Genomic DNA, 23,868 nt, shown 5'->3' with positions numbered 1-23,868 from the left:
AGATGGTCAGGATGGAAGAAGGCTCTAGAAACAAGTGACCCAAAGACCAACAGAATTACCTTGGTGAGCTGAAGTAAATGAAACACATGGGCACCTCTTTTGGATGCAGGTATAGAAAAATGCATGCAAATACAGTGAGACATTCTCCAGAAAAGAAATGTCTTCTGGGAAGGCATTATTCTTTTCCAATATAGGGTATTGGGTCCCCTTGCTCTCTTTTCTTTCTTCAATTTCTGGATTTTGCAATTAAAATAAAGAGATTAGCCACGACAGATAGGAGTTCTTTTTAATAAGAGTAAGATATATTATTATAAAATCACACAACCCCTCATATACTAGCAGACTTTTGAAAAAAGAACAGTACTTTTTCAATCAAGTCAAAATATTTCTTAATTAAAATATGCTTGTGATAAATGCCCTTTTCCGTTCGTGTGTATGCACCCAATCCTGGTTGATCTTCTATTTATTGCCAGTCGTAAAACTTCCTGCATATTTGGGAGGAATTCTTAATGCTGGCAAGTCTTTGCAAAAGAATGCATTAGTGTTTGACAGGGACAGCCGAGCTGACCTTGGGAGGCCACTGAAAAATGTTTCACTAAACCAAATAGGAGTCCAAAGAGCAATTGAAGGGTAGAGATTGAATGATGAGAAAATGGGGAAAGTAAGTAAGGTGAAAACAGGGAAGAGTTTGGGAGAGAGCCTATTAGCAGAAACAAATTAAAATAAATCATTAGGCACCCAGTGTGATTGTAAAGAAATGAGATAAATGTTCCTGCGTGGCTTATGGAAATGTCTTCTTCCTTCAGAATCACACCATGCTCTTAAATCTGCTCACATTTGTCTCCTGCTGATCCCCATAGCAACGAATTTCCCATTAAGCGAACTTTGAAAATATGAAAAGTCTTAATTTATGAACTTCTCAAGGGCAAAAAATCATGTCCTTCATAATTGCATAGCCAGTCCTTAACACAGTGTGTGGCACGTTGGGTACATACAGGAAATATTTAGTGAGCAAATATATTAATAAAAAGAATTACACTTTAAATAGAAATTTAAATGTAATTAAAGTCTTAATTACACTTAAAACTTAATATTTATAAGTTCTCTCAACTTTCCATTTTTCCCTGAGTTTGAGCTAATTTATTTCACGTAGTTAATTTATCTTTGAAACTGTTTATTAAAGATTAGCAAATTTTAATTAGTTTTTTAGAAAATATAAATAAAACATTTTCTTTTTTAAAAATTAATTAATTTATTTATTCATGAGAGACACAGAGAGAAACGGAGAGGCAGAGACACAGGCAGAGGGAGAAGCAGGCTCCACACAGGAAGCCTGATGTGAGACTCGATCGCGGGTCTCCAGGATCATGCCCTGGGCTGAAGGCAGATGCTAAACCACTGAGCCACCCAGGGATCCCAATAAAACATTTTCAAAAATTATTGAGCACTACTATTTCCCCTAACACTAAATATTGTAGCAAAAAAAGGCCTTGACTTTGAATTCCTCTTTCCAGGTTCAGATTTCCACTCATGTCATCTGGGGCAAATCATTCAACATTTCTGAACCTTTAAATCCATACAAAATTATCTATAATATTGCTATTGTTAGGCTCAAATGAGATCATGGGTGAGATGATATTTAAGTATCAATTCTTCTCTTCTGAATTTTGAGTGAATTGATTGACTTAGAGGTAAGAACTGACCTCATAATATTCTGAACAGGAATTAGTTTATATTTAGGTGAAAGCTATATTTCTTTACTTCCTTGAGGATGTGTCAGAAATGAGTTCTCCTCTCTTCAGTGAATCTCCATTGATCAAATTTCTATTACTATTCTTTTTAAATTCAAATGTGTATTTATTTGAAGAATATAGATTTATCTAGTGGAAAAGAGTGGTTTGGATTTATATTCCTGTGGAAATGTATTTAAATAGCTTTCTAGAAGTAAAAAAGCAAAGTTTTGAAAACCAGATGTTATAATATATTGTCTTTCCTTGTCATTACCTATTTGCCCTTCAACACCCAACTCAAGTACATCATTTCCCACAAAGAAGCCCTCATCTACCTGGCCAAGATTTCCTTGATTTCCCACTCAGTTTGTCTTCAGCCATATGTGATAATATTTTAATTTAATTAACACATGCAAAGACAAACAATGAGGCTAGGAATACAGAGGTAAATAAAACAGGGGAGAGACAAGTCTAACCATTCTAGAATATGATATTTACAATGAAGCTGCATGTATTTTAGTCCTTCTTTATCATTTACCACCTTACCTTTACTACACACTTTTATGTGTAAGACTTTGATATGCAATTTTCCCTTTATATTTCACAATTTAAAAAAATTTTAATGTTATAGACAATAGTACTTATGATTAAATTTCCTTCTGAATCAGATTTGTTGGCTGTCTAGCAGTTGTATAGAATTGAGGCCAAATTTTCAGTCTTAGAACTTAATCTTACCAAGGTCAAAAGTAAAATGCTCAAAAACACATCAGATGATTATCAACCTTATTCTGTTCTTTTCAGATGCAATTAATTATTCTGTTACTCTTCCTCTCTGTTCATATAGAATGAATTCTCAAATTCAAAATTGAAACCAGTATTATACTGCACGCATTGTATTCTAGCAGAGTCTTTCATTTGCCCTAACAGACTTTGAGAATCTTTTAAAATTCTTTAAATTAGTTTGAAGTCAACCCCCTCCTCATTCCAGCCTGAATCTCAATATTATCCCCTTTAAGTCAAATGCAACAGATTAATGCACATTCTATCCATTCTTCAAAAGTAGATTCTCTACTATATGATTATTCATTTATACTTGTGCTTTTTGTAAACGCAAAATACATCTCTTTCATGTTCATCACTCCCAAAGTCATAATGAATATAGAATGACTGTTAGTAGCTATTGATAATGAAGGGTCCATTAGTTCCTTGGTCATGCTTGCCTGATGTAGTTACTTTAAAATGTTTACTATGTAAATAATGCACTGTCTTCATTTAATATAGCTTTTAAAAAATCCTTTTAAAAATATACTACCAAAAAAAAAAAATAAAAAAAAATAAAAATAAAAATAGACTACCTTAACTCATTACACTCCCAGTCTGGTTCTGCTCTAATAGTAGAAAATGAGTGGCCACTAAATCTTCCTTTCGTGCAAGTTTCCATGCAACTCTCTTTATTTTCTTTAATAATTAAAAATGACAATGTAACTATTAAATGATGCAGTTCAGATAAGCAGATAAAGACACTGGAGATATTAGAAACAAAATTGGAATTTACATGAAGGGACACGACTGACAGTGTCGCACATTTCCTCTGGAATTTGTTCCATGATAAAAGAAATGTGGTCAAGAAGCATCATCTTAAGTGAAGTCCAGTGGAAAATGTATTGAAATCAACTATTTTGCGGAACAGTAAATGGAAATCTGATTAATGAATTTATGGATTACTTAAACACAGACCTTAATCCTTTGTCACCAGCTTTTAAGTGAAATTCATATATTAAGTTCTAGGTTATTAGAATATATTGATTATTGATTTGTTCAAGGAGAAGATTTGCAGGCTAATCTATAATATTTGCAATATCCAAATCAATATTAGGGAGAGACAGAAATAGGCAAATATTTTTCTTTTCTTCACAAAGGTAGAGACAAATAGTCAGTGTTGAGCTACTTTCAATGCAAAGGCCTATGCAATGTTTTCTAGGCCTAAGATAATCTTTTAAGAAAGTTACATGTGGGTACATCTACATCATCATAATAACAGTTTCCTTTTTAATAGACTTGCAGAGACCTGTTGGTGCTTCTGTAATTCACACTCCTCCAAAATGATAAAAAAAAAAAGAGAGAAAGTACTAATTTTTGCCTTATTTAAATATATAATTATTATTGCTACTAAAGCTTGATTGTTATAGGCAAAAAAAATCCCAAGTTTATCATTAACAAAGTAGTTATATATGTATGTGTGTGTGAATTATTTTAGTGCACCAGCATCACCCTCTGTAGAATTTGTGACATTCTTCCAACAGTTGTCACCCTATTACAACAGACTGAGAAAGGAAGAAAATAAGCCTCTGCATTGCAAAACATCAGTACAGAAATATTTAACAAGTGGAAACTAACTGTGGCATAGGGGGATTCTTCAAATGGCTTTCAAAGTGGTGTCCATGCAGAATCTTCCTGGGCATTATCATCTGCCCCGAGTAATTAAACCTTTCTCTTCCAGCAGTAACTGGAAGAGAAACGGTCTAAAGCAGAACACTTTAATTGCTGATTGGTCCCAGGAAAGGTCTGAGCCAGAAAAGTAAAGAGATAAGGAAATTCTGCTCCAGGCTTCTGTTTCTCATCAGTATGTTAAGTGATGCATCCTATTTTCAGGGGTGAATCCTGAGAAAGGATGGAATACTGAAGAGAAGGAGACAGGTCTGATGGAAGAGGCATCCTTTCAGCTCTTCCCAATAAATCTTTCACAGTTTGCTTTTGTCATTTACATAGAATAGCTAAACATCAACCATGCTTACATTCAAATGTAAATATTAAAGTGTATTCCCAAGTGAAATGTAAAATGCATTTTAGTCCATTTGGTAACTTAATTATCTGCTCAATTGCTTCCATCCATTAGTGTGGATAAGACAGAATGGATCAAACATCTCTATGCAAGAACAGTCTTACTAGGCCTTCCATCTACAAAGGTGACTATCACAATTACTGAATGTGCATATTGCCCACCAAAAATCCTTCCTGAAAGTAGGTAAAGAATAAATAATAACTCTTTGAGGAATTTAATAGCTGGGAAAAAGGGAAATGAAATACCATTATTGCTCAAAATTATAAGAAAAAAAAATGTGGTCTACCCAAACTAGGAGAACTACAGGTTTGCTTTACTAAGTAAACCATAGGTTAGAGTTTCCAAACCATAGTAAACTTAACTTTTAAATATTTATAAAATTTTATAAGAGAGTAAGATAAATGTAGTCCACCCCAAACAAATTCTTTACAAAAATTCTACTCTAGAAAACCCTCGTAGCATATTCTCGAAAGATCATCTTTTTATTAGGACCTATAAAGTTTCCATGACCAGTAAAGGCATAGTAATCCAATCTCTACAACACACATGGTTGTACTTGAAGACAACTCCTCTGGGGGTAGGGGGGAAGATTTGAATAAAATTAAAAATTAACTATAGTTTCTGGTTAGCCTTCTCTCTCTCTGTGGGTGTCTAAGATTATATTTGACATCTGTGTTAAAAATACAGCAAGGACTAAGATATGGAGGTGGTTTAAGTATTTCTTTCATATCTACAGATTAATATTTAAAAGACAAGTAAGTTATGTATTAAATATGTCATAGAAAAATTCTCCAATGGCCTGACTTCCACAGTCCTATAGTATATTTGACCCCACTCTTTGTTTTATAAAAGGTGGAGAATTCAAGGTTCATAGAGAAGATTCACTTTGAGTCATTCAAAGTGAATGATAGAAAGCTAGATGATAGAAAAGCCCAGCTTAGAATACAAAGTCTGAGCTCTGTCAAAATTATTTTAGGGAACATCTTAAAACACTGGGAAAACAAATGTCTTGATCAAAAACCTACTTATTCTATTTTGTTGTTTAATCATTTACTGGCTATGCACTTTTTTTTGGGGGGGTGGCGTCCCATCTTGAGTCTCCTAATCAATTGATGCATGTGTAATTTACTTTATATATCCTGACCTTCTACTATATCCATACCTACCATATCCATCTTATCCTTTCTACCATATTTACCATACCCAAACTCATATGCGATAAGGAACATTATACTTGCCAACTCCACAAACCTCCAGATATCCAGGGCAAAGTGTCAATACCAATGCCCTGGAATGTGATAGTTCAGAGGGTCAAGGTTGCATTTTGTTGCTATTTGTATCCTAGCCACTTAGCCAATTTGGCTATTTAAATATAAGCTTAAGTTAATTAAAATCGAATAGTTAAAATTCATTTTATTAGTGACACAAGCCACATTTGAACTATTCCATAGCTTGCCAGAGCTCAACAGCTCCAGTGTGGCTAGAGGTTATTGGACTGGATAGGGCAGATATGGAACACTGCTAGCCTTGAAGAAAGTTCTATTGGACATGGACAGTGCTGGTACAGATGAGTACTAAAGATGGCAACAATATGTTAGGGAAAGATTAGAGAGAGATAAACATAGAGGGAGATGGTTGACAGATTAGATAGATGGCAGATAAAGATGGAGGGAAGGAGGGAGGGTGAAAGAAAGAAAGGGAAAGAAGGAAGAAAAGAGGGAGGAAAGGAGGAACATGACAAAGGCAAGAGAGATAACAAGCTGAGATTCTGAAGTATTCTAGATATGTTCTGCTGCCAGGTAATTGTGGAGGAAGTTGGCTCAACAACACTTTTCTAAGCCTTATAAACTGTGAATCAAATCCTCAATACAGAGTGCAGAGGACCCATGACTTATTACAGGCACCCCCTTCACTTCAATTAATTCAGTATACCCACCATGAGGTAGGTGCTTTGAAGCAGAGCAAAACATAGCAGCTTTCAAATTCTTAAGGCAAAAAAGAGACAAAAACAGCAGTAATAATAATTTAGGACATGGAGCCTCTGACATTTATATTAGTGGCATAGGGATGCAAAGATGATAAAAACGTCTGTATATCTGTGGTTTAAATCCATATTTATAATGTTTCCTTGAAGATTGTATACTACATTCCCATTGCACCCATCTTCCTATCATTTTCTACTTGTTTTAAATTCACATTATTATATCATCCATAGAATTAACATCTTACAAGCCATTTACCAGAGCTAATATGCATCTGTCATTAAGTATCACATATTACCAATGAAGATTATGATCCTTGTCTAATGACTACATGCAGGATTTTTTTTATTTCTTAGAAATATGTAAAATGAAAATTTTATATATGAATGAATCGCTCTCCAAAGAATAGTCTCAGTGGTTTATTGTCAGCCCTGTTTTGAATGGCCCATATGTTGGGATGGCTGCTTCTTTCCTGGGGAAGCCATAGTATCTAGAATTCAAGCTCAAGTCACCATAGAATCCTGGGAATTCGAGTGGGGTTTTCCCATTATGCAATAAAAAAGGAACATGAACTACCTACAAGCAAAACACATTTAAAAAGCTTTTATTAAATATTCCACTAGATCTATATTTACTTTTTGCCCTGAACTTATAAATTTTTTTTTTATTTTAATTCAAAGTGTTAAGTCATTCAAACAGGAAAGCATCTTACCTTTTCTTCAGGAATGGTGGCACTCACATGAAACTATAGCCAATTTAAGAAAGACATTTTCCATTTAGATAGGTCAGTATACTGAAATATTTTCAAAAGTCAACAGTATGACCCACAAAGCAACTTACACCGATATTAATGGGCTACTATCCAGAATCAAGATCAATTTCCCTTCATAGGAAAGGATGCTCTCAATCCAAGGAAAACTTCCAACTGATCTCTTTCTGTAAGTAGGCAAAATTTATTTTAGTTTCCAAAAAACACAAGTTTTTTCTTTTTTTCTATATGACTTGTATGTTACTTTATTTATTTATTTATTTAGAGCATATGTGTGTGTAGGGGATGAGGGGCAGAGGGAGAGAAAGAATCTTAAGCAAGCTCCACACTGAGCGTGGAGCCTGACATGTGCTGGATCTCACAACCCTGACAGCATAAGCTGAGCTGAAATCAAGAGTTGAATGCTTAACCTACTGATGCCCCTAGAATTTTTTTTGTCTTTCAATTAACAAATATTTTGGCATGCTGACTATATGCTAATTCTGTGGTAGTGAATAAAAATCATAGTTTCTCATTCTATAGAGCTTAGAATTTAGTTGTGAATATAAAGATGAAATATATAATATATCCTACAATATACTATATATGATATAGCCTACTATATACAATATATATTTATATTTTATACATATATATATTTTTAAATGAGGAAAGATTACTGGCTGCCAGGAGATTATTTAAAGGTGGATCTAAATAAAAATAAATAAATAAAGGTGGATCTAACTAGTTGAGGGGTCAGACGGGGCCTCCTGAGCAAGTAGTGTTTAAGCTGAGTAGATATATCTGTATGAAAGACTAGGGAAGAGCATTCCAAAGAGAAGGAACAACATGCGAAAAAGAGTCTCGAATATTCTAGGAACTGAAAGGACATGTGCCTAGAATGAAAGAGAAAGTGTACATTGTGAGGCTGGAGAGGGAGGCCGAGGCTGGCAATGGAAATTGAGGAGATAGCAGACCTGGGGAGGAAGGAAAGAAGCCTAATGTGCTATGGTGGAGCACGGAGAAAATGCTTCTGAGAGGCTCAGGGGGGAAGGACTCAGAGATGCCATGTGGAAAATGGCATGTGCCATCTGCAGATGCAGTTTTGGTGCAGGTGGATGAACGTGGTGAGCCAAAATGAAATGGATTGTTGGTGAACGAGAGGTAGAGAAGAGGAGATGCAAACTATAATTGAGGCTTTTGAAAAAACTTGGCTTTGAAAAGCAGAGATAAAACAACAGTTGCAGGGAGTAGTTTTGTTTTTATTTTTTAAAATGACAGATAGTAAATTTGACTTACATGATGTTGGAAAAGGTCCAGTAGACAGGGGAGAAAAATGGAGATAGACAAGAGATGATAGTCACTGGCATAAGGAAATACGGGAACCAAGAGATTTTGAATAGTTGTTTCTGTACAATACTATATATATATCAATCTGGGGAAAGTAGTCTACTCTGTGCTAGCCCATGGAAAATCTTTTTGTAGTTATCTCTCTTAAATTAATTAAATTCATTTTAATATTTAATCATTTGTCATTGAATTATTTACTATGCTTTGTCCTGAAACTATTCATTATACTTTTTACTAGTAATCTCTTATATTAAATTAACATTCTCCTATTACTAATAAATTTAAGTCATATCAGCTCGTATGACCAATACAATTTTGACTTCATTGACAACTTTGAATAGTAGGTATCTATCTATTCTCAGCTGGAACCTTGTTCTTGGGACTGAAGGATACACAGTATGCATGCATCTCTTGATCCTCTGAATAGAGAGGAAAAAGAAAGAGTAGAGGCAGAGGGAAGGAAGATATGGCAGGTCAGGCCAATCACCAGGTGTGGCTAGTGGGGCCACAGAGAAACTCGGGAGGGAGCAAGGAGCAGAAAAGGCCAAGGGCTCCTCTGGGTACAGTTGTAACAAGCTTTTCCCTTTGAGCTAAAGCAAACCAAAGAAACAGTGTCTAAGAGCTCTGGGTGACAGTCCTAGCGAGAGCTCAACAAGGAGCTTTTCTGATCCATGGGAAGCAAAGATGGTGTCTGCTCATTTGAGGAAGGTCATGTTAATCTTCCAGAAACATGAAGAAGTCACAGGATCAGAAGAGATAATCAGAGTCCTGTCTACCCTTGACATCAGAACATCAGAAGATGTTCAGGATGTTCACCTTTGAATCTGAAATATTAAAGCAAAAAAGAAAAAAAATCAATTGAATTTTTAGGTAACAGCAATGAATATGAATAATATATAACTTAAAAATATCCCATTGGCTAAAGCAGAAGCAAGAGAAGAGCAATGGGAGGAGGAAGGAGAGAAAGGATGTGGGAGGGAATAGGGGAAAAACTTAATTCCATTCTTAATGATGAATTAAACCCCACCACTCAATGGAAGAATCCATAAAACTTGTAGGATCTTATTTGGAATTGACATTCCTTATTGTAATTTCGTTTCTGTTTATTTTCAAATTTTCTTTTTGTTTCCCTGGAAAGGAAAGATGATGTTACTTTTAAACATGTAAAGTGTACAAGTTGCTTTGTTGAAACAGTACTAAGTATGTACACACACACAGAAATTTATAACAAATTTATCTTAAAACTTTATTAAAATAGATTAAAGAAGACCCAAATAGATGGTAAGCTAAAATATATCTTGGATAGGAAAACTCTGGTGAATATTTTGAAAAGAAAAGTTGAATTTATACAAATCCTGTGACGCACCAATTCCGTTTCTAGTTATACAGGTCAGAGAAACTCTTATATACATCTACACAAAGAGATACCCTCAGTATAATCATCATCATTACTATCAGCACAGTTAACATTACTGAGTATTTATTGTATAGTTACAATATAAAACATGTGTATTAACTCATTTATTAGTTTGTACCATATGAAAATGCTGATAGCTGACTGTCTTTGGCCTATAGCAATCACAATTACTTATGCTTCAATCTAATGTTCATCTCAATATTCTTATGAAGTAGATTTTATCTCTATTTTAAAATGGGAAACTGGGACACCTGGGTGGCTCAGCAGTTGGGCGTGTGCCTTCGGCTCAGGGTGTGATCCCAGGATCTGAGATCAAGTCCCATATCAGGCTCCTTGCAGGAAGTCTGCTTCTGCCTCTGCCTGTCTCTGCCTCTCTGTGTCGCTCATGAATAAATAAATAAAAACTTTATAAAAAAAATAAAAAATAAAATAAAATGGGAAACTGAGACATGAAAAGATTAAATAACTTTTTCAAGGCTTTTTAGCTATTAAATGGACTGTCATGTGTCAAATTCATGCAGCCGGAGTCCATGTTCAAACTGCTGTGCTATACTGCCTCTTGACTTGAAAAGAATATTCAGGGCAACGTGTCTCAGGATAGCAAAAAAAAAAAAAAAAAAAAAAAAAAGGCTGAAAATAATACCAATGTCCATTAACAGGGGAATAGATAAACAACAGGCACATTTATAGACTAGAATGCTACAAAATGGCAAACATAAATAAGCTAGAGTTACTCCTATCTAATTGAGTGACAAAAAGAGAAGTTCCAGAAAAATATATATAAAGTATGATCATTTGTATGAAGGTGAAAAAACATATGAAATGGTTACATATTGTTTTTTTGTTTTTTTTTATAATTTTTATTTATTTATGATAGTCATACAAAGAGAGAGAGAGAGGCAGAGACATAGGCAGAGGGAGAAGCAGACTCCATGCACCGGGAGCCCGACGTGGGATTCGATCCCGGGTGTCCAGGATCGCGCCCTGGGCCAAAGGCAGGCGCTAAACCGCTGCGCCACCCAGGGATCCCAGGTTACATATTGTTGAGGGACAAAGATGTATATGACCCACGGTTGAAGATATTCATGAGAGGGACAAATACCAAATCATGATGGTGGTTAACACATGGGAGAAGGAGAGGAGGAGATATAAGATGTGTGGTGATATTTTAGTTTTAGTGAGATGTTGGGTACATGGATGTTTGTGGTCTCATTCTTAAGACAATTCTGCAGTCAGAGAAAGAGAAAGAAATTCAATAAGCAGCTCTAGCCAAACAATATGAACGATAAAAAAAATAAGAGGACTTACAAGGAGCATGATAAAAAAAGTCAACATTAAAAATTTCCAAGATGCAAACAGGAAGTGTGATATGATCCCATTTGTGTAAATATAGTCTGCATTTGCATATATGTTCAAAAGAGGGACATGAAATAGGGATGACAACATCTTAACAGTGGTTGTCTCAGTGTGATAAGATTTCAGAGTGATTTATACATGTGCAATTTTCAAATGTTTTACAGAGTGCTTGCACGCAGTCAGAAAAATATACGGCACTGCAGACAAATGATAAAAACAAGGTCTAGTCCACACTTAACTTCCCTTCTAGCTAAGCAAATGCAGGTTTTGCTCTCATTCAGGGTGATAAAGACGTAATCAGTATCTCCCACCAAGTTCATGCATCAGGGTCAAGTTCTGGGTCTGGCGGGTCAATCTGATTATTTAATATGGCCCCTAGGAATAGTTGGGTGGGATCCCTATCTTCTTCTAAGATATGCTTATATCTTTATCAACAGTGGAAACCATTTTTTTTTTTTTTTTTTAACTAGAATGATTGGAGGAGGGAGAAGCAGTTTTGGTAACTGGGAGAAAGAAAGAATTTTAAATTCCAAATTGGTAATATAGTTAAGGAAGATGAATAGCATGAGAAATGGATTATTGGGAAGACAGCATGGGAGAAGAGAATTGACATTCTACATGAGAGCACAATTTAGGGGGACAACAGGAGGCTCTATCCCTCTCTCATGGAAAGGCATCCGTTCCACACATGCCCCTTGAACCATGAGTGAGACTTAGGCTACCCCAGAGAGGACCAGAACATGGCAATGCCCTTTTTCATGAAGAATTGAGATAAGCATAGATGCAAAACCACCCCATTGCCCTGATAATGAAGTAGAGCATTTGTTAGAGAAATAGCCATTGTCCCTACCTTTACTGGGAATCTAGAGATCCTTTTTCACCACAAGGCTGGGATTTCACCAGCATCTGGAGTCAGCGTCTTGCAGGGTCAGCGACCTTCTCTAGAAGGGCAGATGAGAGGCAAAGCTGACCAGATGGCTTCCCGGGGAGCCAGAGCCAAAGTGCAAGTGAAGTGACTGGGAGGCTTGGGGTCTCCTGCTGACAGACCAGGTTGTGAGCAATTGCTTTGAGACCTCCTAAAAATTCCTGGAAGACTTGAGGAAGCTAACTTTTGATAACAGGAAGATGGATCATCTGTTCGTTACTAGCGAATATATCTCATTGTAAAAGACCATGATTCCAAAGAGAATATGGGTTATTCTAACTTTGTTAAGTTCATAACTGTGTATTGTATATTAAAGCCTGGGAGCAGTGCTTTTAATTTTGTGAAGGATGACGTTTTAGACAGTTAGTACAAGTTTCTGATTTGGTTTATTTTATTTAATTTTATTTGTAATCATGGAGTGAGAGAGAGCGAGAGAGCAATAGAATATGAGGGATGACAGCTAGAGAGAGAGGCAGCGGAAGAAGGGGAGAGGGAAAAGACTAACTTGACTTAGACCCAGAAGCAGAGAGGATGGGAAGAGGGACGGAGATCCGTAATAGCTCTTCAATCTGTTTTTATAGAAGTAAACAGTCCTTCACAGTGAAAACACAGAGCTGAAACTTGAAAGCTGAAAGGAACTTTAGATTTCATAAATTCCAGAAAGCTCATTATACTGATTAGGAGACACATCTAAAGACTTCCTCAGAAGAAGTGTATGAGTGAACAGATTCCTGTCGAGTGTCATGTGTTAACGAAAGCCTTAAAATATATATATTGTGAGCATTTTCTGAATTGAGTTTCCAGCAAATTAGTAGCAAATGAATCATCCATAATTACCCGTGTTGGATTAAAGGAGAATGTTTTCCTACTTAAAAGGTAAGCTGGGGTCAGTTTTATGGCAGCATTATTTATGTTTATGCATAAAGACACCTGGTGGCCTGAAATTTCCATTTCCACTTCCATTCCTTTAATGTTTTCACAGGTTTGTACATGTTGAACCGAAATGTCTGCTTCCTGCTAAATCCATTAGAAACTGATACAAGGGTGAGAAGAAAGGATGTAATGGAACAGGTAAGGCATTAGAATTTAAAAGAATGTAGAACAGCAGACCAGACTGTGGCAAACATGGGTGAAGAGAATTCTCATCCTCGGAATGGAAAAACTAAGGCACAGAGAGTTAAATCGGTTACACATTCTACTATTCAGTAAGGCAGACCCCTCAGGTCGATGTGAAATACTGGCTTACTCCACTTCCACCCGGCATTCTTGTGATTGCTGTAGAGGTGCAGCATGTTTTCATATGTTATGCATCAGTTGTGCTTCATTCACTGATAAATTCCTACTCATATCTTTTGCCAATTGGTATGTAATTTGTTATTTTTTAATTTATTTGTAAGAATTTTTTATATGCGCTTCCTACAAAACCTTTGCTGGTGTACCTTTGTTTTGCAAACACAGTCTTCCTACTTGTCCGCTCATTTTATTTTCTTCTTGAGATGTGAGACCCAAAATTCACATACAAGTTCAGAACTGACTCAAAGTTCTTATTTTTATTATTCATATATTTACATAAATGAAACTACCTATTCCCTCCCATGGATAGAGAGCAGTTCTTCCAGCCTGGGGGGCTGTGGTTGGCTGACCTCGGAGTATGTCCACCAGGTTCCCTGTTCAGTAAGGATGATGAGTAGACACAGGGGTGTGGGCTGTGTGGCGGAGTTGATTGCCCTGAAGGGGTCCCTGCCCAGGTGAATGCAGGGAAGGACAATGCAGTTGGGAAGAGAATTGGACCTTCCCTCACACGGTGGACAAAACCTGAGCTCTCTTATACATCAGACGGGCAGAAAATAAAAGTCAGCCCCCAGTATGATTGCTTGGGAATGGAAAGAGAAAGAGTAGAAGGACTTCAAGCTTATCTTGAGGGGAAAGTTACCACTCCTCTTACTGAAATGGAGTCCAGAACAACTCTGGTGCTCTGAGGGGAAGAGAAAATAAGGGGAGGGAGTGAAAACAGGGCTGAAGTTCTTGGCCTCAAAACCACCTGCTCAGGAACCCTGCATCTAGGTTAAACTAAGTCTTTCTTCCTTGAGCTGATCTGAAATTACCTGCCATACCCAGAGGGTATGACAACATTTGCTAGTTTATATTTGTGTCAGTCCTTCTCATGGCTACTTGTGCAGCAGCCATGACTTTCAGTTTGCATTGTAATCATCGTTACGTGTCTTATCTGCTCTAGTAGAGTGAACATTCTCTAAGGATGTGGTTCATGCCTCATACGTGTTTCTTCCCCTGCACATAAACCACTGCAGTATCTTGTGAAGAACCATGGTCAAAAGTCATATTGACCTCAAAGGGCCCCCTGCACAGAAGTCCACATGCAAGTCTATGGACTAACGCATCCTAATGAAAGTGAGGTTATGGCAAACAAAAACTATATATATATATATATATATATATATATATATATATATATATATATATTTAGCATCACCATTCTAAAAGAGCAAGGGTAGATATGAGGGTCTAGTTCTGATTGTTCTCCAATTTAGTATACATGAAATTTACAGACAGGATAAGGCTATGGGAAAAATTAAAAAATAAAAATTAACAAAGCAAATGGAACTGAGGTGGACACAAGTATATCTCTGTGGTGTAAAGGGTATAGGATATTCTGTCTGTCATGGAATACTAAGTGCTTTCACCGAAGGGGGTGGTTCAGAGGTTGCAGCATGGTTTCATCCAGCAAATTCAGAGTCCTGGTGCTTCTATGACTGGAGGCACACCAATTATCGGAGAGACCACCATCACCTGAGTCAATACCTTGAGTATAAGGTGACCCCATTCTTGGCACCGAAGTCAAATCCATGACCAGTTTCAAATGCTAACTGAACTCAGGAGATGCTTTGTATGGTTTTTTTTTTTTTTTCTTTGTATGTTCTTATATAGAAATTGCCTCAGGCATTAGAAGAAACTAAGAAAATTACTCATGCACTTACTTGAAACATTTATGCTTCTAGATGTAGGATATTTTAAAGAGATCTCAGGACTGGAGATCCACAGTGGTGGAGGTCTCTGCCTCTCTCTGTGTGTGCCTCTCATGAATAAATAAAATCTTTAAGAGGAAACACTGCCCATGGGATTGTAGTACATGGGTGTAGTAGCTAGAGGAAAACTCGCTTACTTGTGCAAAGTAGAGGCACAACAAATATTTGTTGAATAATAGCCAACCTCCAAAATTTTATTTCTGTAGGAAACCAATTCAGAATTTTCAGAAAAACCATTGAAAAACATAGAGTTATAAAGAAATGGAGAGAGTTTTATTTCTTACATTATGTTTTCTTTACCTCTTGACTGTCTTCATCAGCTTCGAATTTGGATTTCCAGAATTTGATTTATGGAAGCTCATTTTTTCCTTCTGATTTTATAGCTACAATCTATCCAACAAGCATAAACCTTGGATTATGACTCTATGATTCCACTATGTATCTGTGGCTAGAATTGCTAGACCTGAGAACTTTTATCTTGTATTTAATTCAGCTTTTTCTATGAAATATCATTATTTACTAAGGTAGTAAATATGAAATGCTTATCATTCTTAAATTATATGCTATAAACAAGTGCACAGAACATAGGATAAATTTAAGTTAATGACATCTTTTGCAGTGAATACGAAATGATTTCTTTCACTACTTCATCCAACTCTAACATTCCTTAAAAATTAAAGAAAACAGGATGCCTGGGTGGCTCAGTGGTTGAGTGTCTGCCTTTGGCTCAGGTCATGATCCTGGGGTCCTGGGGTCAAGTTCCACATTGGGCTCCCCACAAGGAGCCTGCTTCTCCCTCTGCCTGTGTCTCTGCTTCTCTCTCTGTGTGTCTCTCATGAATAAATAAAATCTTTAAAAAGTTAAAGAACACTATTTAACTTTTTCTCACTCTTCAGGCAACAACAATACCAGAGATTTGGGATATAATAAAACTTCTTGAGTGCTCATGAATTTTGCCTTCTTCAAATAAGTGAGATTTCACAGCAGTTTAATGGTATTTCATGGCCTTGTTAGATTTATCTGAAAGATGATTTTGATTTGCTCAAGTGATATTCCCATTTAGCTCTGGCATGTTCTGTTTACTCCATTTCAGCAAAAAGACCAAAACCTACCCTTTCCTCTTTTCATGCTTATTGCATTATTTGGCTGCTTCCTTTCATCTCAGAACAAAACTAGGAAAATAAAAACAAAAACAAAGCAAACACACATCAAAAAAAACCCCATAAAATCCCAACTGTTCAAGCATATTCCTAAATCATAGACCTTTATTAATTTTTTTTTCATCACAATCAGGAGACTTTTATTCCTGACACCCAAAGTACCTTATTACTTACTCTAATTAAGGGCTTAGGACTTTCTTTCTTTCTTTCTTTTCTTTTCTTTTTTTTTTTTTTTTTTTGGCTTAGGACTTTCATATGCTCCACTTCAATAATTAAGATTATGAAACAACCAGTCTAAGAGATTCATAACATATCTTTAAGCTTCATTCTTAACAGAGCTCTGCATTTTTCTCTCTCTGGCCATTGTAAAATTCAATCAAACAGAAGTATTTGTAAATGTTATACTCGGAAAGTTTCCTCTGCTTTCTCACTATGCTTTAGGACCTCACTTGATATACCTAATTTTGGTCAAAATTGGATAGAAAAAATAGCTAACTTCTGTGTAGGCCAGAAAATATTAATTGTGCTTTTTACAGGTTAAATGATAGCCACACAGAATTATAAATTACAGATAGGTGTTTGTGATGTAACTGAGCAGATTATTTCGAGAAAGGACTTTGGCTTTAACATTATGTCAATTGCTAAAATAGAACAAAATAGTTTTTGGCTTTAGTTGTAGAAAAACAATTATACATGAACCACTATTACTTCTTAAGAAAACATTTGTCTACGACAAATCAACAGCACAAATACAACATATGGAAGCACTATCTCTATTTTAGCAAAATACACATTTCAAAATCTAATGTTTATGTTGCTTTTTTTATTTTAATGATAATGAAGTGGCTCTTAGGCCTTGTAAGAAACTCTCTTTAAATGGTCTATATCTTTAGAAATGCTTTAAAACATCAGTATTCTCTGCAGAAATCTGATCTTTGAAAACTGAAAATTGGAAAGGCATACAAATGTGATGGTCAAACTTTAGGAAACATGAAAATCTTTTTTTTTTAATAATAAATTTATTTTTTAATGGTGTTCAATTTACCAACATACAGAATAACACCCAGTGCTCATCCCGTCAAGTGCCCCCCTCAGGGCCCGTCACCCAGTCACCCCCACCCCCCGCCCTCCTCCGCTTCCACCACCCCTAGTTCGTTTCCCAGAGTTAGGAGTCTTTATGTTCTGTCTCCCTTTCTGATATTTCCCACACATTTCTCATCCCTTCCCTTATATTCCCTTTCACTATTATTTATATTCCCCAAATGAATGAGAACATACACTGTTTGTCCTTCTCCGATTGACTCACTTCACTCAGCATAATACCCTCCAGTTCCATCCACGTTGAAGCAAATGGTGGGTATTTGTCGTTTCTAATGGCTGAGGAATATTCCATTGTACACATAAACCACATCTTCTTTATCCACTCATCTTTTGATGGACACCGAGGCTCCTTCCACAGTGTGGCTATTGTGGACATTGCTGCTATAAACATTGGGGTGCAGGTGTCCCGGCGTTTCATTGCATCTGAATCTTTGGGGTAAATCCCCAACAGTGCAATTGCTGGGTCAGAGGGCAGATCTATTTTTAACTCTTTGAGGAACCTCCACACAGTTTTCCAGAGTGGCTGCACCAGGTCACATTCCCACCAACAGTGTAAGAGGGTTCCCTTTTTCTCTGCATTTGTGGTTTCCTGCCTTGTTAATTTTCCCCATTCTCACTGGTGTGAGGTGGGATCTCATTGTGGTTTTGATTTGTATTTCCCTGATGGCAAGTGATGCAGAGCATTTTCTCATGTGTATGTTGGCCGCGTCTATGTCTTCCTCTGTGAGATTTCTCTTCATGTCTTTTGCCCATTTCATGATTGGATTGTTTGTTTCTTTGGTGTTGAGTTTAATAAGTTCTTTATAGATCTTGGAAACTAGCCCTTTATCTGATACATCATTTGCAAATATCTTCTCCCATTCTGTAGGTTGTCTTTTAGTTTTGTTGACTGTATCCTTTGCTGTGCAAAAGCTTCTTATCTTGATGAAGTCCCAAATAGTTCATTTTTGCTTTTGTTTCTTTTGCCTTCGTGGATGTATCCTGCAAGAAGTTACTGTGGCTGAGTTCAAAAAGGGTGTTGCCTGTGTTCTCCTCTAGGATTTTGATGGAATCTTGTCTCACATTGAGATCTTTCATCCATTTTGAGTTTATCTTTGTGTATGGTGCAAGAGAGTGGTCTAGTTTCATTCTTCTGCATGTGGATGTCCAATTTTCCCAGCACCATTTATTGAAGAGACTGTCTTTCTTCCAGTGGATAGTCTTTCCTCCTTTATCGAATATTAGTTGACCATAAAGTTGAGGGTCCACTTCTGGGTTCTCTATTCTGTTCCATTGATCTATGTGTCTGTTTTTGTGCCAGTACCACACTGTCTTGATGACCACAGATTTGTAGTACAACCTGAAATCTGGCATTGTGATGCCCCCAGATATGGTTTTCTTTTTTAAAATTCCCCTGGCTAGTCGGGGTCCTTTCTGATTCTACACAAATCTTAAAATAATTTGTTCTAACTCTCTGAAGAAAGTCCATGGTATTTTGATAGGGATTGCATTAAACGTGTAAAATGCCCTGGGTAACATTGACATTTTCACAATATTAATTCTGCCAATCCATGAGCATGGAATATTTTTCCATCTCTTTGTGTCTTCCTCAATTTCTTTCAGAAGTGTTCTATAGTTTTTAGTGTATATATATCCTTTACCTCTTTGGTTAGGTTTATTCCTAGGTATCATATGCTTTTTGGGTGCAATTGTAAATGGGATTGGCTCCTTAATTTCTCTTTTTTCAGTCTCATTGTTAGTGTATAGAAATGCCATTGATTTCTGGGCATTGATTTTGTATCCTGCCACGCTACCAAATTGCTGTATGAGTTCTAGCAATCTTGGGGAGGAGGCTTTTGGGTTTTCTATGTAGAGTATCATGTCATCGGCGAAGAGGGAGAGTTTGACTTCTTCTTTGCCAATTTGAATCCCTTTAATGTCTTTTTGTTGTCTGATTGCTGAGGCTAGGACTTCCAGTACTATGTTGAATAGCAGTGGTGAGAGTGGACATCCCTGTCGTGTTCCTGATCTTAGGGGAAAGGCTCCCAGTGCTTCCCCATTGAGAATGATATTTGCTGTGGGCTTTTCGTAGATGGCTTTTAAGATGTCGAGGAAAGTTCCCTCTATCCCTACACTCTGAAGAGTTTTGATCAGAAATGGATGCTGTATTTTGTCAAATGCTTTCTTTGCATCTAATGAGAGGATCATATGGTTCTTGGTTTTTCTCTTGCTGATATGATGAATCACATTGATTGTTTTACGAGTGTTGAACCAGCCTTGTGTCCCGGGGATAAATCCTACTTGGTCATGGTGAATAATTTTCTTAATGTACTGTTGGATCCTATTGGCTAGTATCTTGTTGAGAATTTTTGCATCCATGTTCATCAGGGATATTGGTCTGTAATTCTCCTTTTTGGTGGGGTCTTAAAAATGAAAATCTTAAGGTAAGTATATTGTAGTACTAATCCAACAGTGATGTTTTTAATCCTTATATTCCATATATACAACTCTTTTTAAAGGCTAAAAGATATATTATTTCGATTAGAAATAAAGTTCTTAGGCAGATATTTATCTTTCCCACAGGGAGATATTGTGGAAATAAGAAAGAAAATATTCATGAATTCAGTCTAGCACTGAACTAAACCCATCACTTGGTCTCAACAGTCAAGAGATATTTAATAGTACAATATCCTTGTTGTTTGTTTTTTCTCATTAGCTGCATCATTGTTTTTTAAAAAGTGAAATCACCTGAGTCCAGAATGTCTTCCCTCAACCCTTTAGAACTCCAACAGTTTCAGCAATTTATGAATGCAGGACACATGATATGCCTTCTTATGACCAATCTTTTCTTTCATATGACCAATCTTTTTGTGATGGCAAAATCGGGAGTTGTCTTTTGTATTTTGGTTTCCTCCTCTAAGTAGCTTCAGTCTGGATGCCTAGAGACCATCATGTTGCCCACCACCTCTACCTGTTATTCTGATCTTTCTAGGGAAGACTGCCTCCCACCATGCCAGTGCTGATGGAGAGTGGGAAAACTGTACTGTCCGGGAAATAGGAGGCTCTTTATTCCACTATTATTCAAGATAAACATTGAGTGCCCTACTATTTCTCATTATATACTTACCTTTTAGAGGGATAATTTTATGGCCCATTCCTAACTCTCTGGAGACCAAACATCTTGGTTTGTCCAGGACTGTTCCAACATAACTATTAATACTGCCCCTTCCACTTTCCGAAGTGTGCCCATTTAGAAGATAATTTATATAGCTGCCTTAGCTATGGATGTATACTTATCTTCAACTTTTGCAAAAGAGCAAGTGGGTTGAGGCCTGAAAAGAGAACATTGGTTTAGTGACTGGAATAATTTTGTCCATTTTTGAAAAAGCCATTTATTTATCTGGGGATTTGTGGGGCTTGAAATTAAAGAGTGTGAAACTGAATAAAGGAAATCTCATTTTAAATGGAGATGGGAAGCCCAAAGGAGGCGGTCTCCTGCACCACCACTCCGGCAGCCCTGGGCAGAACAATAGGAAGGAGCCTATCCTTTACTACCACAGTAGGGGGAAGAAATCTCTTCTCTTTTCCTGTAACAGTCCAGCCAATGAGCCCATCACAACTCAGCCAATGAGAAGTGACTACACTTTGAACTCCCAGTTTACTCTTTTTGTTTGTTTGCAACAGCCCCTCCCAACCCCCTACTCCCCAACCTTCCTCTATAAAACATTGTTCCTCTCCTTTATTCTCTGGACTTTCCTATGGTTTTGCCTTAACTTTCATACACAGAATTGCAGTTCTCCACTATTCCTGAATAAACCCATTTTGCTGGTTTAATAACTGGCAGTTTTATTAAGGTTGACAAGAGTGAATGAGATGTGAGGAGAGGATCATAGCTGAAGAGGAAAGTAGGATCTTTCACAATGAATCAAAGCAATTCAGACTCGACATTTCCAAAATAAACCCCATCATTTCTTCCCCACCATATCCTATCAGGGGCTCAAAACAGTTTTCTTTGTTGAATCTCATTTCTTTTTGCAATCATCCTTTAACCCATCCCCACCAATTTCTACCCAGGCTGTGCCTAGATCTGCAGCATCCTCCTTCATTTTTCCACCACTTATAATTACTCTTCCATTTCTGTCTGTTCCAACACTGTCATAAGATCTGAATCAAAGATTCTCATTGGTTTTGGCACCGTTTGGACTATTATCACAACCTTATAACCAACTGGTTTCTCTTCCCTTCTCATCTTCCACACAATCGATAGACTCCTGGAAAAATATTTATCCTGTCCTAGCCTACTTTAAAACTTCTGTCTGCTTTCTAATGACAATAAGATAAAGATCAAATTGCTTAACATAGCTTGGGAGATCTTTCAAAATCAATCTCAGTGTAAGTTTTCCATTGTAGTCCTTGCCCTTTGTTCATTGAACTGAAATTCTGACAATGCTAACATCTCTTAGTTCCCAAACACACAGATCCTTTCTTTTCTCTGTTTCTCTACTGTTCCCTTTGTTAGAATGTTCTCTTCTTTTTCATTCCACCCCACCCTCTTCTATGCCTCGTAAATATCCCTATATCCTTCAAGGCCCAACTCAAATGCCAACTTCTATCCAAAGCGTTTTCCAACTTTTTTAAAGAAGAAATTTGTGTTACCTTCCTTCTGTCCCATTGCACTTTAAAAAATGCCTCTATTCCACCACTTAGGGCATAGGCCCTCCTGGGTAAGTGACTACCTTACTTTGAGTTGTTAAGCCTTTCAGGGCAGTGGCCAAGCTTTTTATTTGTCACTACAGTGAGAAAACTTAACAATAATTAGCAGTGAGTCTGTGTTTATTGGTAAAGATGAAGACTTGCCATAAATTTCGGACCTGATAGTTCTCTGTATCTATTTTCTACCTTCTGTTGGAAAACATGTATGTTGTCCAGAAATTCTCTGAAAAAAAATATCCATTACAGGAAAAAAACAAACAAACAAAAATCAGACCACGTATTCTGTTTAGTGTTCTACAGAAATTTGTTAGTAAAGACTGATTTCTTTTTTAGCTATCTATAATCTTCAGAGGTATGAGAAATTGAGGCTGTGACCCATAACAACAGCTACAACAAATATAATAATATATAACATTTGTTAGAAGCTTCAGTGCTGTGGGGGGATGTTCTGCTTATTTCACATATATGAAATCACTTAGCCCATAAAATTACCTTATGAATTAGATGCTATTGTAAGTATCATTTTAGAGATGGGGAAACTGCCAAACATCACATCTATTGATTTTGCCATTATATTCATCCAGTCTTCTTTTCAAGAAAGCCTCTGTTTGTGAATAGGGCTAAAAGTGAGGACAAAATGATGCAGAAGAAACACATCTCTACAGTTAGAAGTAAATTTTAAGCAAATGCCCAATGGAATATGAATATTTTTAATCAATTTGATTATAAAAATTTTTGAAAAAAAACATTCATTCAGTGTAAATGTGTTAAGCTCAAACTTATAGGCATGGAGCTGGGAGCTGAGAATAGATGTGATATAAATAAAAATTGAGAAATATATGTGAAGACATCTTATATATGGAAAGCAATCTCTTTTCAGGAGTAAGATTTTATGCATAAAACTTTCAGGACCATGCCATTTGCTAAGCTTTTAGTCTATTCTTTCTAGCCCCACCAAAGAATGTACCAAGCAAAAGCATTTTTACTTCAAAATAGGTTCCTTGTACTCCTTTGTGTCTGAAGAGCAAAATTATTGCCTGCCCTTTAATAGAATTGACCAGAGAATGTTGCACTGTATTTATTTACTTATTAATTTTAAAGAGTTTATTTTATTTATTTGAGAAAGAGTACAAGCATGTGCACCTGTGTGTCCAGGGGAGGGATTGGTGGGGGGGCAGGGGAGGAGCAGAACGAGAGGGAGAGGAATAGAGAGAGAATCTCCAGCAGACTCTACACTGAGCCAGAAGCCTTACACAGGGCTCATCCCTCCACCTGAGCCCAAATCCAAAAGTTGGCTGTTTAACCAACTGAGCCACCCAGGTGCTCCTGCATTATATTTAGATAAGACTTTCACTTTTACACTCGAAAATTTTTGTTGAGCATCTACTCTCTGCTGGGCACTGATAGGTGCTATTTAAGACAGCAGTGAACAAAACAGAAATGGTTCTGAGTCTCATGGACTTTACTGCCTAATGTGGGCTTCGGTGGGCGACAGCTAAGTGAAAAAACATCTGCTATAAA

General features: G+C 36.7%; 1 pseudogene; it reads left to right on the top strand.

The window, feature by feature from the left end:
* Positions 1 to 8,365: 8,365 nt before the first annotated feature.
* Positions 8,366 to 23,868, top strand: part of LOC140604494 (COP9 signalosome complex subunit 3-like) — a 60,244-nt pseudogene continuing 44,741 nt past the window's right edge.

This window comes from Canis lupus, chromosome 15 (genome assembly GCF_048164855.1).
Source record: "Canis lupus baileyi chromosome 15, mCanLup2.hap1, whole genome shotgun sequence".
Taxonomy (NCBI): domain Eukaryota; kingdom Metazoa; phylum Chordata; class Mammalia; order Carnivora; family Canidae; genus Canis; species Canis lupus.
The sequence above is the reverse complement of the archived record's forward strand: the minus strand, read 5'-3'. Positions and strand labels throughout refer to the sequence as shown.